The 10,232-nt window shown below is 40.3% G+C and overlaps 1 protein-coding gene across 3 annotated transcripts in view; it reads right to left on the reverse strand.

Annotated features, from left to right (window-relative positions):
- Cdkl5 (cyclin dependent kinase like 5) overlaps positions 1–9,705 on the reverse strand; it is a 188,164-nt gene extending 178,459 nt beyond the window's left edge. For 2 of the 3 annotated variants that reach the window (XM_029534145.1, XM_029534143.1), the window contains exon 1: positions 9,619–9,705. The gene's annotated coding sequence lies outside the window, so the exon portion shown is untranslated. The remainder of the gene's footprint in view (positions 1–9,618) is intronic. The other variant, XM_029534144.1, reaches the window with a different exon arrangement.
- Positions 9,706–10,232: the final 527 nt, after the last annotated feature.

Consider the following 10,232-nt stretch of genomic DNA (forward strand, 5'->3'; position numbering starts at 1 on the left):
AGAGAGAGAGAGAGAGAGAGAGAGAGAGAGAGAGAGAGAGAGAGAGAGAGAGAGAGAGGCGATTTGACTCTGTTGCCTCCCTTTGGATCCCTTTCTCCTAATGGGGCTGCCTTGTCAAGCCTCCATGGGAGAGGATGCTCTTGATGTGCCAGGATGGGTTCATATCATCTCAGAGGAGAAGAGGAGAGGAGAGGAGAATGGGGAGAGGGGGTGTGAGGGTGGAATTGAAAGGAGAGAAGGGAGAGGACTGCAATCAGGATGTAAATTGAATAAATAAAGGGAAAAAGGAAAAATAGATTTTTTTCACACAATATATTCTGATTATACTCTCCTCTCCAGCTCTAAACCACTCCATGTCTTTCTTTCTCTCATGCATTAGAAAATAGGCAGGTAAAAATAATAATAAAATAAAATCCAGACTAGGGCAAAATAAACAGAAAAAGGAGTCAAAACGTCTACAGAGACACACAGAGGCACACACATTTGAACACACAGAAAACTCCTAAGAACAAAATCAGAAACCAAAAGACCTGCACAGTAAAAACAAATAAATACATATATAAGTAAGCCCACACAAAACATTATGAGAACAAGAAAAAATACAATTGAGTTCATTCTTTTCTTTAAACATGAGTGCTAGGAACTGATCTCAGGTCTTCATGAACACATAGCAAGTATTTTACCAACTAACCCAGCTCCTTAGCCCCATTTAGCACCAGTTTTTATTTGCCATATCTTCCTATACGTTTAATATGAAACTTAATCTCATTTTGCCAAGAATCTAATCTCTAGACATAATACAAAGTTCTGTAACTGCAACTTACCTAAAATAATTTAAGTCAATCTTTAAAAAAAAAAAATGGCCCAGTGAGATGGTTCAGTAGATAAAAGTGCTTTTGGCCAAGTCCGACAACCTAAGTTCAATCCCAGGAACCCACAAGGTAGAATAAAGAACCAATCCCTAAAAACTGTCCTTTGACCTCTTACTCATTCCATATAAATGTTCATGAATACACACAGGCACACAGAATATTTATAAATATTAATGTACTTATAATAAATAGATAGACAGACAGACAAACAAGGCCTGGAGAGGCATCTTAGTCACTACAAGAGAGTATACTCTTACACAGAACATGAGTTCAATTCCCTGCATCTACATTCTAGATCTAAGGGATCCAATTCCTCTGGTTTTCTTGGGCATCTATACTCACATACCAGCACACACACACATACACACATACACACTCACGTGCACACACACAATTAAAAAGTAAAACATAAATTTTAAAAAATAAATAAATTTTTAAAATTTAAATGTATTCATCCATGCTTTATTAGCTCTCAGAAACCTGTTTTCTTGCTGCCAAAACCCACTATCTATCTAAAGTTATTGCAGTGCTGAAGAAACGGCTCAGTGGTTAAGAATACTTGATACTCTTACAGAGGACCCAGGTTCATTTTCCACCACCTATATCAGGCAACTCACAGCTGCTTGCAACTCTAGTTCTAAGGGATCTGATGCCCTCTTCTGGATTCTGCAGCCACTGTACAAATAGGGTACACTGAAGAACCCACATATACACAAAACAAACAAGTTATTTCCAGATATTACTATTTAATATTAGGCCTCCCTCTTAGAAAGGATATAAAAATAACAAAAGAAACATTCATAACTGTTAAAGATTAGAAACTATTTCAAAGAGTTATGACTTATTAATATCAGACCAGCATTATTTGTCTAAATTGTTATTACAAATCCAGATACAACCTACCATACAGAGTAAATGATTTACCTGCCTAGCACTTTTTTTTACGATTTATTTATTTTTATTTATATGAGTACACTGTAGCTGTCTTCAGACACACCAGAAGAGGGCATCAGATCTCATTACAGATGGCTGTGAGCCACCATGTGGTTGCTGGAAATTGAATTCAGGACCTGGAAGAGCAGTCAGTGCTCTTAACTGCTGAATCATCTCTCCAGACCCCTACCTAGCACTTTTAAGGGTCACTTTCCCACAAGAATTGTTTATCTAAAATTTAGGCACAGCTTTCCAATCACTTCCAACCAAACCATTATCCTTTATTATGTAAGGATAACATGTACAAGCTATACTATGAGCACTCCCTACCTACATCATCAACACACTAGGCAAAGACCAAGATAGTGCAATTTGGCAGAAGTTTTGCTTTATTCTCAAGTCCACTTAAATGATAACTAAGAAGAAAAATGATGCAAGAAAGAAAACCATGTCCAAATCCCACCACCATCCAGTCTGAAGCAACACAGAAAGTAGAAAATATTTGGGTATCTGAATACAATGAAGGCTGTCCTATATGCACAGCAGAGATGATCTGTCTAGGACAATCAGAGCTCAAATAAGAGATCAAAGAGTAAACAGCACAACAGCACTGGTTCAGTATAAAGAAAACCAATTATTCTGCCCATAGTCTTATATCAGAAAGTGAGTTTTCCTTATACAATGATTGTATAATTTTTCCCTCAATTTCTTTTCTATGTGTTTCTAATATATCACTACGAATGATGTTATTTTATTTGCTAGCTTTGCAAAAAGATGAAGCCAGGACTGGGAATGTGACTCATTTGGTAGAACGCTTGCCAGGCTTGATTGAGGCCCAGGATTTGATCTCCAGCACCACATAAATAGGATGGCACACAATTGTACTCCCAACACTCAGGGAGAGATGGACTTAGAGGCCAGCTTTGGCTACACAGAGGTTTATGATCAGCCTGGGCTACATGAGACCCATCCCCCAAACATTATTAATTAAATAAAATAAAACCACAAACACAAGGTAACTTGATCCATTTGTAATATGATTCTTCATAGTCTACTAAGAATTGTGTTTAGGTAAAAATTTGAAACTGGTCTGAAAGGTGGCTCAGTAAGAAAGGTATTTGCCACTAAGCTTAATGAGTTTAATCCTCAAGTCCTACATAGTGGAAAGAGAGAACTGATTCCTGAAAGTTGTCCTCTGACCTTCATTAGCATGTTCACATACTCATGTACAGACAGACACAGACACACAGGCACACAGATGCGCACATACACACACCAAATAGATAAAAATGAAACACAAAATTATGACAAGTATAAGAAATTATATTTTAAATACATCGTTTATGATATCGCTGGTATCTGTGGCCTAGTTGAAACAGATAAACTGGGTTTCAAAAACTATGTTTCAAGGAGAAAATTTTTTAAATGATTGAAATATTCTGAAAATTGACAGTAAGGTTATAAATCTCCATAAATTTATTAAAGAATGATTATCATACTTTTAAAATAAGAGATACTTTTGCTGGGGGGTGGCACTGCACATCTTTAATCCCAGGACTCGAGAGGCAGAAATAGGTGGATTTTTGTGAGTTCAAGGCCAGCCTGGTCTACAAAGTGAATTCCAGGCAAGCCAAGGCTACACATTGAGATGGTTGTTCTACAACAAGTGTTAAATTGTATGTTGGAAAGCTGTACTTTGTACAGAAATCAACAAATATTTTCAAGGCTCCATCTAAGCACAACATCTCTCTGATCTGGCCAAAAAGATTTCTGGTCCTGAGGCTCTATAATATCCATCACTAAATGACAAAAATGTTTTTTATCAACTGAAAACTAAAGATGACATGTTCTTCTCTTCTTTCAAGGGAACCTATAAGTGTTCTTTCAAACTAATCTTTAACAGTTTGGCTGTCTTGCTTTAAAAATAATATGGCTGGCAATATGGCTCAGCCTGTGAAGATACTGGCTGCCAAGCCTTATCACCTGAGTTCAATCCCTGAGCCCCATATGGTGGAGGGAGACAGACTCCTACATAGACTCTGACCTCCACACAAGTGTCATGGCATGTGGATGACCAGCCAGACCTATATGCAAAATAGACAAATGTAATAAAAATGTAAAGAAAAATCATCATCCCTCTCCTCTTCATCGTCATCATCACTACTACTACCACTACAACCACCACAAAGTATTAAGTAGAAAACTACCATTTCAAAAAAAAAAAAAAAAAAGATAGCATCTTATGGCTGGCTTTAAACTCACTGCATAGCCAAGAATGACCTTGATTATCTAATCTTCCCAAGTACTAGGATTCTAGGCATGTGCCACCACACACAGTTTATGAAGGGCTAGAGCTTGGTGCTTCCTGAATGCTAGAGATTACAGATCTCTCTTCCACCTCCTGTGTATGTGGTGCTGAGGATCCAACTCAGGGCTTTGTGAAAGTTAGACAAGCACCCCACTGAAAGGCCTACAGCTCAGCCCCACAATTCTGCTTTCAAGAGCAAGTATTTCATTAGAGTTCAATGTCTATGTATTAAGATACAAGAATGGGGGGCAGAGAAATGGCTCAGGGTTGGGAGGGCTTGTTGCTCTGTTCTTCCAGAAGACCAGAGTTCAATTCCCAGCACCATATCAGGCAGTTCAAAACTTCCTATAACTTCAGCTCCAGAGACTCTAGACACCCTCTTCCAGCCTCTTGGATACCTACATGCATATACACATAAATAAAAAAAATAAAGGAATAAGGACAAGGGCTGGAGAGATGGCTCAGCAGTTAAGAACACTGACTGCTTTCTCAGAGGTCCTGAGTTCAATTCCCAGCACCCACATGCTGGCTCACAACCATCTGTAATGGGATCCGATGCCTTCTTCTGGTGTGTCTCAAGACAGCTACAGTGCACTCAAATATATAAGATAAATTTAAAAAGAAAAAAGAAAGAAACAAGAACAATGTACCTCTTTAAACTTTACCTCTCAGTTTTATTTTACTTAAGTCATAATTACTGAAAAGATATCCATCTGAAAATCATAATAGCTGCCACTTCAAGTGTATACCTAGCCAGGCCTGGAAGTTCAGGCCTGTAAATTGCAGCTCCAGGCAGAATTCTTTATCAAGACAGGAAAAGACTGTTCAAGTCTTGTCTGGAATACAAAAGGTGAGTTCCTTTACTGGGGAAGAAAAGTGGGATTAGGAGGATACGATTAGGAGTGTAGCTAATAGTAGAGGACTTGCCTAGAATGTGAAATACCCTGGGATCAATCCCTAGCAACACATACCTACAAAGACAAATCTGAATTCAAAGGACATCTTCATAATCTTTATTATTAAATCTTTATTTATTACTTTATCTATATAATCTTTATTAGTAAATTTAATCAGCCAATGTAAGCCTATAATGAATATGCAGAAACATGAAGCACCAAGTGTTTAACTAGAAACAATTATCTCATTTTGGACACACATGATTGAAACAATTATCTCATTTTGGACATACATGATTATATATACAACTTTCGTTTATGAAAGACTCAAACTAAGGTACTTGCAAAAAGTCTATACTTCTGGTTATCCTAACCAGCAGTCGTGATGGATCTAGTCTAGTTCACCATGTCACAAGAGTCTAGGCAGTCTTGCCAATAAGGCCCATCAACCCAGGAAGCAAATGTATACCTCCAGGACTCCCCAGGCACAATGTACACAATAAATTCAAAACAGGCTTTAGGAACCAGCAGAAAGCAGGGCTTGGAAAAGCACAATTTCAAGTCAGACCGGTTTGTATGGCAATTTTGCCTCTTCTGCTGACTAGCTAGCCAATATGTGCAAATTATTTCTGAGCCCGTCTGACATGTATATGAGATATAAGGAATACATCTACCTTGGAGAAATGCTGTGAGCACACATGCATGCACATGAATAAATAATTTGCCACAGCATTTGGTATTCAACAGTGGTCAATGGATGTAGCATTATGAAAATTACAGAGCAGACTATATACAAAAGAAAGGCTGCACACAAAACGTCTGATGAGAACTACCCCCAAAACAATTATCTTTAAGTGAAATGGCTTAATTCAATGTATTGACAACAAATTTCCAAGAGCATGGTCCTTTTAATCCAATAAATAATTTTCTGTTAATTCCCAAATCTGAAATATTTAAATGTTAAATATCTCTGTAGGTAGAAAATCCTCCATCTCAGTTTTCATATCCACTGATGGAAATGCTTTCCAAATTCATATCTCCATATGAAGAAGTGTATAAAATCAAATTAGAAATGAGACTCTATATTTGAATAATTCACTAATGCATGCACTGCCCCATATAAAGAAAAATTTCTAAAAAAAAAAAATCAAAATGTTAAATCTAGATCAAATATATCCTGGCACCTGGGAAGCTGAGGCAGGAGTTCCAGGCCACCTTGAGCTACATTGTTAGTTTCAAGAAAGCCTGAATTAAAAATGAAACCCTATCTCAAAAAAAAAAAAATCCAAATGCTAAAAACTGAATTATCAAAAAATGAAAAAACAAAAAGGAAAGATTTTAAGATTGTAAGCAAAGCGGATCCTCATACAGAGAGCTTAAATACAGACTATCTTCCCACTCACCTCTGTAAGGAGCCAATTCAAAGCCACAGACTCTGCCTGAGTTACAGCTCCAGTTCTACATGTCTTGATTTTGCATTATTTTTTTAAGTTGAAATTTGTGGTCCTGACACAATTATCAGATAGTGAGCGACCTTTGACATTTTATCTTCTCCTCTGTCAAGGAATTTGATGTTGCCAAAAATAAAACTTTAAGATCTAAAATTATCTGATTCTGAATAAAAAATCGTTTTGAATCAGAAAACAACTAAATATCTCAAATCTTGCTGGTGTTGTACTAAAGAGTTATATAAAAGATCTCCCTCCTATTTCAGATCTATGCAAGTGGACTGCTTTGTTCATTTTAAATGACTCAGGTTATTATTTGACATCAATTTGTTATACTAGAGTATCATACTCTCACACTAACTGCCAAAAATAAAATTCCATATTAGCACACTTTTGAACAGCCAAACATTAAAATCCTATTAAAATAAAGGAGATCACCACCAATGTTGTGAAAATGGAAGAAGGGTGAAAATGTTAACAGATAAGAAAATATTCCCCAGCTTACTTCTTTACAAATTTCCTACTACAAGCTTATATATCAGCTATAGCTCAACGTTCTATTATAAAGTAAACTGAAATGTAAATCATCCTGAAAAGCTAACTTCCTGCAAGAGGAGCTGCTGTCGTTTTCAACAATGCAACTGTGGCTGAGAGTCTCTCATAGATTCCTAGCCAGTGTGGAGAAACAGGTTGGGGGAAAATGCATACTTAGAGGGATTTTTCCACCCCTGTATTAAAGGCTTGTAGTGTAAGAATATTACACCTTCAAAACAGAAAATGCCATGTAAAGTCTGGTTCTTCTCAGATGTAGACTATCTGGAACAGAATGCATTTAATTCACAATCAGTCAACCTTCTATTCCTCATTTATATGAGATGGCCGTGCAATTTCTCTCAATGGAAACCTTTCCAAAAAAAAAAACCCCACCTCAGGGAGCACACTAGCTGGATCTCTCTCTGATTTAAGTAACTCCAAGACCCTGCATAAACAACAAAATCAGAACCCTGACAGGGGTGCTTAAGAAGTCCCTAAGGCATTAATATAAGACTAAGCAGTGATAAAAGTAATGCCTCCCTCCCTGGGGAAGAAATTTTATTTCTGAATATTTTTTTCTAACATACCAAGTTCTTTTTATTATATTAAAAAAATAGGCTTAGGAGCTCTGCTAAACCCACACAATGAGGACAGTAAACTCTTTCTATTTCTACCTAACAAATGAACCACTGCACTATGTTCAAAAGACAAGCCAATTCAAAAGAATTTGGTGCCCTTTCCAAGCCCTCTTCCCAAGTACTTAGAAATGGCGGATTATTAAACACTCTTGGAATGGTTAACTTTATTTAGTATGCCTCTTTTGGAGTTCTATTCTTTAATGCAGCCAAATGGTATTTTTCTCCCTAATAACGTTCCCCTGTACTTGTGCAAAGCCCAGCACACACAGTGTTGGCAGCTTTAGTTTTACAGCTTCTCTTCTGGCTCCTTCTCCCCTCACCTCCCTTCCTTACCCCACCCCATCCCACCACCCAAAAAAGATTTCCTTTTTAACTGTTCTCCTCTAGGCATTTGTCAACAGAAACACCCACTGGTGGTGTCAAACTGGTAATACTGCTGCAGGCTTCCTTACTCCCATTCCAGCGTCAAAGCCAAAAAAGCTCCAACCCAAAATAGTACTTTTAATAAGGAAAAGGCTTGCTAGGTACTTAAATCTTCATTCTCGGAAAGATAGAGGGAGGCCTTTTACGTTTTTATTATTAATGAATCCTAGTTGGGTTGTTAAATGTAAGATCATACTCCCCCTTTCAACACAGATATACAGGGATAAGAAAACACACCCGTTTTGCATTTTACTGAAATATTTTAATACACTTAAAGGAATTAAAAACGAATTTACATCTAAATGTTATGCAGTCTGTAATTCCAAAGTGTCTCAGTCAAAATGTCTTTTTTTGTAACCCTACAGCAAGAAACAAACAAGCTGGAAGTGTTCCAGCAGATGTTACCTAAAACCCTAATCCTATATTCTATACATATTTATGCCTCTTTTTTTCCAGCCAAATACTCTCAGACAAATTAATTTGTGTAATCTTTTATACTGCCTACATAACCATTACGTTCAAACAAGCCTAAATCAGATGCGCGGAAAGAAATTATTCTGTGTCAATACTTTCTAAAATCAGCTTAAATTTCAGCCAATTAAAAATAATTGTGTTAACAGAATACTGATCTGCAACTATTTAAATATCACAGCATCCTTCTAGTCTGTCTATAGAGATACTAAGGTCAGGCTTTTCTTATCCAAGCATCTGTGCCATGCCTATAACTCAAGTGAAGCGAAAAAACAAAACCCCCAAGAAAGATCTGCTTTTACACTGAAATATGCCCAGGTTATTTTTTACCCCAACGTGGGCACAAAAGAAAAAAAGAAAGAAAAAAAAAAAGAAAAGAAAAAAACGTGTCAGTGCGAGAAGGACCTGTTCGTTCTGGCAGATGGTTCCAAACCCCAGGATTCAATTTCTATGAAGGTCCAAAGGGTAGGAAGGTCTGAGAAGAGGTCAATTTCTGCTTCTGTGCCAGCACACCAGCCATGAACTTCACAGTAACGCCTGAAACTTGTCCTGTGGAAGGTGGCAGAAACCTGCGGGGCTGCAGGCGGGGCGCTCGCCCACCCTCCCGGGCAGCCAAGGTCAGAAGGACCGGGGCTGCGAGTCGTAGCTGCCGGCGGGTCCCGGGCTCTCTGGGAACTTGGGCGGGGGTTTCGGGGGCCCTCCTCGGCGGTAGTGGAAAAGGGCTTCCCTCGCTGCAAGCCCGGAGAGCCCTGGCCATGGGGGCAGCGGGGTGGGGACACCGCAGACCTGCAGCAAAGGGGAGCCCCGCGGGGTCCGACCTCGACCTACCATACATCTAGCACAGCCCCCTCTGTGCCCTGGTACCAAAAATTCCAGCCCCAGCCCTTCCGGGAAGACCCTAGAGACTCGTGGTGGCTCGCCTAGGGAGACTCCAGCTCGGGACGCCCTCACTGTGTCTCCCCGTTGTGCAGGGACCGGCGCTACTACCCCTTCAGTTACCCTCCTAAGTGGACAGACTGGGTTCCCTCTCTAAAGACAAGCTAGTGGACACACGGCCAACATGAGACGGCCTGACGGGCGGACGCAACTACTCACCCTGCCGAGTCCCCCACCTCTATCGGGGAAGCCTCCACGCTCGCGGCCGCCGTCACCGCTTTACCTTCCCTAGCGGCAGCGACAAGTAATCGAAACCTCCGGCCCCGCCCTCTCGCCGGAGCGAACGCGCAGCCTAATTTGATGATCGCACCGCCCCCGTCTGCCCATTTGACCCAATCGGCAAACTCCTCTCATTCCGCTAGGTCCCGCCTTAGCCCCGCCTACCAATAGGCGCCAATGAAGAGAAAGCGCTCGTGCTCGAGTTCGGGCTCGCGCGCCCCGCCCACGTCGCTCGTTCTCGAGTCCCCCAAAATCCTAGAACCAGGATTTCTTGTACTAGCCCTCTACTACACGAACGCGCTTATGCGCGCTCGCGATGCTCCTCCTGGGGCACCAGGTTTGGTTGCCCTGCCAGGCCCTAGCAACCTGGTCTGCTAGGCTGGGAGGGGCGGGGCTCAGGCTGCGAGCTTACGTGGGGAGGGGGAAGTGAGGGAGGAGTAGGATAAGGGGAGGGAGAGATCGTGACTGAGAGAGGGGTGGATGCGGGGGTTGAGGGGGGTGAGGAGGCCCGGGAATCCACCTGTCACTGCGGTAGAAAAAAAAAAGGGGGAATC

The sequence above is a fragment of the Mus pahari genome, chromosome X, assembly GCF_900095145.1.
Source record: "Mus pahari chromosome X, PAHARI_EIJ_v1.1, whole genome shotgun sequence".
NCBI lineage: Eukaryota > Metazoa > Chordata > Mammalia > Rodentia > Muridae > Mus > Mus pahari.